This window comes from Diadema setosum, chromosome 4, assembly GCF_964275005.1.
Source record: "Diadema setosum chromosome 4, eeDiaSeto1, whole genome shotgun sequence".
Taxonomy (NCBI): domain Eukaryota; kingdom Metazoa; phylum Echinodermata; class Echinoidea; order Diadematoida; family Diadematidae; genus Diadema; species Diadema setosum.
This window is the reverse complement of record NC_092688.1, coordinates 33,642,647-33,649,738: the sequence shown is the minus strand read 5'-3', so window position 1 is coordinate 33,649,738 and position 7,092 is coordinate 33,642,647. Positions and strand designations below refer to the sequence as shown.

Here is a 7,092-nt window from a genome sequence, read left to right as displayed (position 1 = left end):
GAATCTTCAGTGTTAATCTGCGGGATCGACAAAATGGCAAGAAACAGGAGGAAATGCATCTGTTTCAGAAAGAAAGAGGGCAATTGAAACATGACAAGCAAGTAAAATCATTAGAGAAGTTGCACAGATACTAAACAGAAAAGACAAAAAGTAACAGATTTGTTACAGCAACCTGGACTAGAGAGGAATGACGTCTCCCAGACAGGAAGCGGAAGGTCAAGGACAGCTAATTGACTGTCCAACCAAAAAGATTTATTACAGCTTTTGTTAAGAACAATGTTAGCAAAAACCAGAGGGAAAGCAGCTCATAAATGGTAATTCGTAGGCATGAATACAATTCTGTAGATGTATTTTTATGCCTCCGCCACGAAGTGGTGCGGAGGCATTATGTTTTCGGGTTGTCCGTCCGTCCGTCCGTCCGTCCGTCCTTCCGTCCGTCTTTCCGTCCGTCCGTCCTTCCGTCCGTAATGAATTTTGTGGACAGCGTAACTAAAAAACCTTTTGAGGTATCCTAATGAAACTTGGCATGTGTGTGTATTAGGGGGTGAAGTTGTGCCTATCAACTTTTGGGTGCACATGCTCAAGGTCAAAGGTCAAAAGGTCAAGGTCAAATACATAAAATTTCACTATTTCCACCATATCTATGCAATGCCTGAAGATATTTTCTTGAAACGTAGTGTATACATGTATTACCCAATTAAGATTCTCTGGTGAAAGTTTGGGGTCATGAGGTCAAAGGTCAAAGGTCAAAAGGTCAAGTAAAATATTAAAACTTCACTTTTTTCTCCGTATCTTGGAAATTGTTCAAGGTATCTTCATGGAACATAGTATATATACATGTACTGACTGGCAGTGATTATCTAGAGAATTTAGGGTTCGTGGGTCAAAGGTTAGGGGTCAAAGGTCAAGGGCAACACTTCAAATTTTACTATTTCCCTCATTTATGCAATGCCATTATTCAATTATTTTTTTTTACACTTGGTGTATGCATGTGTAACCTAATAGAGATTCTCTGGAAGCTTTCTTTTTTCTTCTTTTTTTTGTTTGCCTCAAAGGTCAAAAGGTCAAAGATCAAGGGAAAGTGCCGAACTAACTTTTTCCTCCATATCTCAGAAGTGGCTCAAGTTATCTTGAAACTTACTACATATTTATGCATGTTGTGCCTGACAGTGATTATCCTATGAATTTTAGGGTCAAAGGCCAGATGAAAATGGTAACAATGAACTTTTCAATACAGAAATTGCACTTTTTCTCCATACCTTGAAAATTACTCAATGCATAAACTTATGAATGGGTCAAAGTCAAGTCAAAGTCCTTAAATCCCCAAATACATGCTCTCCTATTCATCCAATTAAACCTAGGTCAAGGAAGATGAACATTCAACACATTTGTGACAACTTGTCATTTTAATATTTTGCCAATTTTGTGAAAATGTAATCACACATTGTCTACATGTACTACAGACCTATTGGGAGAATCATGCATTATGGCGGAGGCATACCACTCGCCTTAGCGACATTTCTAGTCTGATCTTTGCATTAAGAAAAGACTATGAAGTTTCGTTAAAAATATATGGTAGCTATGAACGCTGTAGTCAGGTTAATGCCATGAGGTTTGCGTACTTATGTACGCCACTATTATTATGATATGTAATTATGCATATGCATATATATATATATATATATATATATATATATATATATACAGGGTGGCCCAAAAAGAACGGAACACCTAAGATCTTTAATCTTAGCTATATTGTTGCTAATATGTCACTATTTTGCATACTATTGAAAAGGCCATTTCTTTTTCCATATAATGACACCAAGTTCTTTAATTTTCGTTAATGCGTTATGATTTTAGAACCATTTTTGTCAACCCTTGCAATTTTCAAAATTTTGATGTCATTGTATTGGAAAAAGAATGGCATTTCCAATAGCATGCAAAATAATGACATATTTGCAAAAATATTGCTGAAATCAAAGATCTTAGGCGTTCCGTTCTTTCTGGGCCACCCTGTATATATATATATATATATATATATATATATATATATAATATTACGTATAGTGTTGCAATTGGATACTAGTACTTACTCTTGTATTGTACCTATATATCAGTTATTAACATCGGCGAAGGATGGACTATATAATGCATGAGGGGCATTACGTTCTAAGACCGAGTAGCTGTTTACAGAGAAACAGAATGAAAAAACAAAACAAAAACATAATACATATACATCCCGGGCCCTGTTTTATGAATAGTTGATTTCCATGACAAGTCTATGGCAGCCTGTGTGGTAAGGAAATTTACAATCAATTTCATCTTTTGATAAAACGGGTCCCCGGCATAATAGTAAATGTCTGACCACAAAATAAAAAAAAAATACCTCCAAATATGAAAGATTTTATAGCAACAGCATAATTCATGATGTCAAAACTATTTTTACTTACGAAATAATTTCTCATTTAAATCAAGAAATCATTGCATTGACATTTCAATGTTTAAAAGAATTTGTGATCCAATAATCAGAGATTAAATCAAAATAAGAATTGCCACAAGAGCAAAACCACAATACGCACAAAAACCCAAAACAAAAACCCAAAGAATAACCAAGAATAATACAATAAAAAAGACATCAAAATAATGTTAACTTGATTGGATCCGATTTTATTTCTGCATTTATTTTCAAACAAACAAATACACATGCCCTAAATGATATAACGTGCATTCACACACAAAGTTGTAAGAGTTTGAGCACAGATGAATAACTTTGTAAAGAACATAGGAGCATTATATTATTTCATAACCTATAGGAAAAGTGTGGATATATATGATTACAACATTACTGATTTCATGAAAAAGAAATGAAGGATATCTTCTTATTAATAATTATGCTATTCAGCTCTATTGAAATGATTTGAAGAAAAATCCTTCGCAGAAATATTCTCGATCATTCATTTCAGAAATACACTGTCACACTTTAAAAAAGACTCTTCCACAAGCAAATACAACGCACCATGAAAAGGCCGTTTTTTGTACATAACGGAATAGAAGTTTGCATGTTAGCCAATATGTAACATTTTATGATCACTTTCCGTTGATTTCCGCAAAGAAAAGTAAAAAACTTGATTGAAAGGAAGAATAAGAACGAAATATTTTTATCTGGCTACAAAATGCCAGTATTCATGTGTTTATGTTTGCTTCATAGGCCCCGATAGAATAGGTCAGATGAAAATAATGATATTTTACTATTTAATGCTGAAATGACACTATTTCTCCACACATTTCGGTTTGTTTGTTCGTTTGTTTCATTTCCATCTGGGAAGATTACTGGATAGCCCATATTCAACTCCACTAAAGAGTTGCACTGGGGTCCAGTTGGGTGTGAGGCGGACCACTCACCGGGTTTACATTACTATGCACCCTGTTATTTGTGATGAATGATGAAACGGGATCTTTTATATGCATGAGTTGTGAGTCTCTCACACACGGAACTGAGTGTATTGCCTCTTACTAGAAGGGACGGAATGATTACACACATATTGCTCAGTTAGACTCAGGTATCGAATCCGGGTCCTTTGGATCTGGAAGCAGACGCACTACCGACTGAGCCAAAGCACCGCCCTTGCATATTACTCAATGCATACACTTGATTAAACTATAAATACATGCATTGCTGCACAATGGTTCTAAAGAGAAAGATTTTAACCAATGGGTCAGGCCAACTGAAAATGTTGAATTGTCACAATATTTCCCCAAACTATATCTTTAAAATGGCTCAAAGTATTGGCATGACAATTAGATATTACCAGTTAGTGACTATTACTGTGGACCATGGGGTCAAAGGGCAAAGGGTCGAAGGTCAAGTGAAAATGCCCAAATCCCCGAGCACAGTCTTACTTCTCCTATCCGACCTCCCTTTATCATTTATTTATTCATGTTTTCTTTTAAAAATAATACAGGTTAGGCACATTCAGTTTGCTAACTGCTTTACAATGGCGTCCTGTATATACACAAAATAAAACAACAAATACATTTGTAGAAACATGATTCACACAATTACAGATCAATGACATAAACAAACAAAAGAAATCAACTTAACTACACTTCTGTTTCATGTATACATAAAAAATAAGGCCTTTAATATCAATTTAGAAAAGGGAAGACTATATAACCACAAACAAAACAAAGAAAAACGTCTAGTGGGTGTGACAATGTAAAAAAAGGAGGTGTTATTGGGATCATTCGACGACAAAAGTTAAAGCACGCGGATAAATCTTAAACAATTTATTTTGAATATAGTCAGTGACGAAGACAGTTGTACTTCGAGTGATGTGAGTTTGATGGGAGGTTGTTGAAAAGAGAGCTACCGGTGTACGAAAAGGATCGTTTCTTATATTCGGTTTTCGGGTAAGGTATTGATAGAGTGCAATTCTTATGGTGCGTTCCCACTGCCGATCAGATCAACTCGATCAGTCCCGATCAAGCTTTTTTGGCCTGGTCGGGCTCGCTCGGCAGTGGTATTCGGGGTCGATCTACCTTGATCGGCATCGCTCCTGCTTCCTTCCCGATAATTTTGGACATGTCCAAAATATTCGAGTAGGGAGCCCGAACACCAACAGCTCGGGTAGTGATCGAGAAGAGATCGAGCTGATCGGGAATCGGTCGTATAGAAATCTAGTGTGGTCGGGACGGATTTTCCCCCGAGCTCAGTTCCCGATCATCTCGAGTTATACTCGAATGCTACACGATTGATTTCAGATCATCTCGATCCTGGATTCATCAGTTTCATGAATAACTCGACCGCTATACGACCTATACAGGACTGCTATCGATTGATACTCGACTAAACTCGATTACGCTTCGACCGGCACTCGATCGAATACCGAGCACTTTTTGACGGTGGTTGATGCAGCATGTGCAGACGTACTTTCGTAGCACTCATTTATTGTTCAGGTATTAAGAAAAATTACATGCAGTCCTCCGCCACGTTAAAAAGTTAAATGTCGTCAGTTCGTTCAGCCACTCCTGGCCCACTGAAGAAAAGAATAGGGCCACGAAGAGAGAAAAGACAACAAACAGCAAACATGGCGGCAGAGTTAGACTCTCCAGACAAAAATACCAAAAGAAAGAAAGGAAACACAACTGAAAGTTAAAAAAAAAAATCGGTATTCTAGCAATAACACTGTAACGTGAAAGGAAATTTTCTACATTATTTACTTTACTTATAAACTGAGAAATGTTTCTTGAATTCTTTTGCTAGCTTTTGTGTTTCAAAGTTGAAGTTGGTTACGTTGATATAAAATCTATTTCTTACGCTGACGTGTTAAAACAGGAGTTGTAACGTAGATTCATAAATGTTCAGTGACTTACTTTACTTCTATTTACGTAGATGTGCACTTTTGCTTTGCTTGATACGGTTTTGGTTATTGAGAGTTGTATGTACATTGCTTGAAGTCCACCTTGATATCGATTGGCTGGGATGAGTTGACAAATAAAGAAAAATAAAAAACCAAGATTTTCCTCATTTTTTCCTATTATGAAATGTTATATTGTTTTATTTTCATAATGATAATATACTCTGTTCCACATATCAGCACACTTCATGAATTTAGAAATTAATATGATGCATGTATTTTCTTTCACACACTCTGGGGCCTATGCTTTATCAACGAATACATACATATTTTTCATTCACTTTTTATTTCTTTAATAATGAGAACAATAATGACAAGGATAACAGACTCGTTAGGATTTTAGACCAGTCAATTTCTTTCAACTCTGTATAATGATGCATTCATGGGCATATAGGCCTATGTTTCGTTTTAGACCAATTTAATTTCAGCCCACCAATGTAATGCACTTACGAAGCGTGGAGGTGTAACATTTTTTTTTTTTATGAGACATCAAACTTAGATTTGCTATTCGTCATATATATCATATTAGTGGAAAAATTGGCAAAGAAAATGGGATTCCATCGGGATTCGAACCCGAGACCTCCGGGTTGCTAGCCCGGTGCTCTACCGACTGAGCTATAGAGAGCCCTAGTTCTGTGTTCGTTCCAGAAACCTTAATTCTCAATGCTCGGATGGTCAGAAGCTATAGCAGTGTGTTTGTGTGTGACACACACGCGCACACTTAAACCTGGCATAAACCCGAAGGATAATTCACCTTGGGATAAATGCGAGGGATCACCGAAGTGATGCAGCTTTTTGAGTATAACATATAAAGACAGAATAAACTGACCAGAAAGAATATAAATCATTACTGGAAAAATGAGCAAAGAAAATGGGATTCCATCGGGATCCGAACCCGAGACCTCCGGATTGTTAGCCCGGTGCTCAACTGACTGAGCTATAGAAAGCCCTATAGTTCAGTGCTCGTCCCAGAAACCCTTAAAGGGAAGGCAAACCCAATAACAATGTGGATTGAGTGAAAACAGCAACATTAGTAGAACACATCAGTGAAAGTTTGAGAAAAATTGGACAATCGATGCAAAAGTTATGAATTTTTAAAGTTTTGGTATTTCAACCGCTGGATGAGGAGACTACTAGAGGTTATGATATATGAGTGGACAATAATACAAAGAAAATATAAAGGAAATTATTAATAAAAATTCATTTTTCTAGCATTATGAAAGAGCACTTGAATAACCGCATTCAAAAAGCAGAGGGAATAATTGCTACCCTTAACATATGTCAGCATCAAGTTGATGGAATTTGTAATTTTCAAGAAAAGTGAATTTTTGTGGAATTTTCTTTATATTTTCTTTATAGTGAGATAAATGCGAGGGATCACCGAAGTGATGCAGCTTTTTGAGTATAACATATAAAGACAGAATAAACTGACCAGAAAGAATATAAATCATTACTGGAAAAATGAGCAAAGAAAATGGGATTCCATCGGGATCCGAACCCGAGACCTCCGGATTGCTAGCCCGGTGCTCAACTGACTGAGCTATAGAAAGCCATAGTTCAGTGTTCGTCCTAGAAACCCTTAATTCTCAATGCTCGGATGGGCAGAAGCTATAGCAGTGTGTTTGTGTGTGACACACACGCGCACACTTAAACCTGGCATAAACCCTAAGGATAA

General features: G+C 36.6%; 1 non-coding gene across 1 annotated transcript; it reads right to left on the bottom strand.

Annotated features, from left to right (window-relative positions):
- Positions 1 to 5,969: 5,969 nt before the first annotated feature.
- Positions 5,970 to 6,044, bottom strand: Trnaa-agc (transfer RNA alanine (anticodon AGC)). The gene has a single exon. It is a non-coding gene; the product is annotated as a tRNA-Ala (tRNA).
- Positions 6,045 to 7,092: the final 1,048 nt, after the last annotated feature.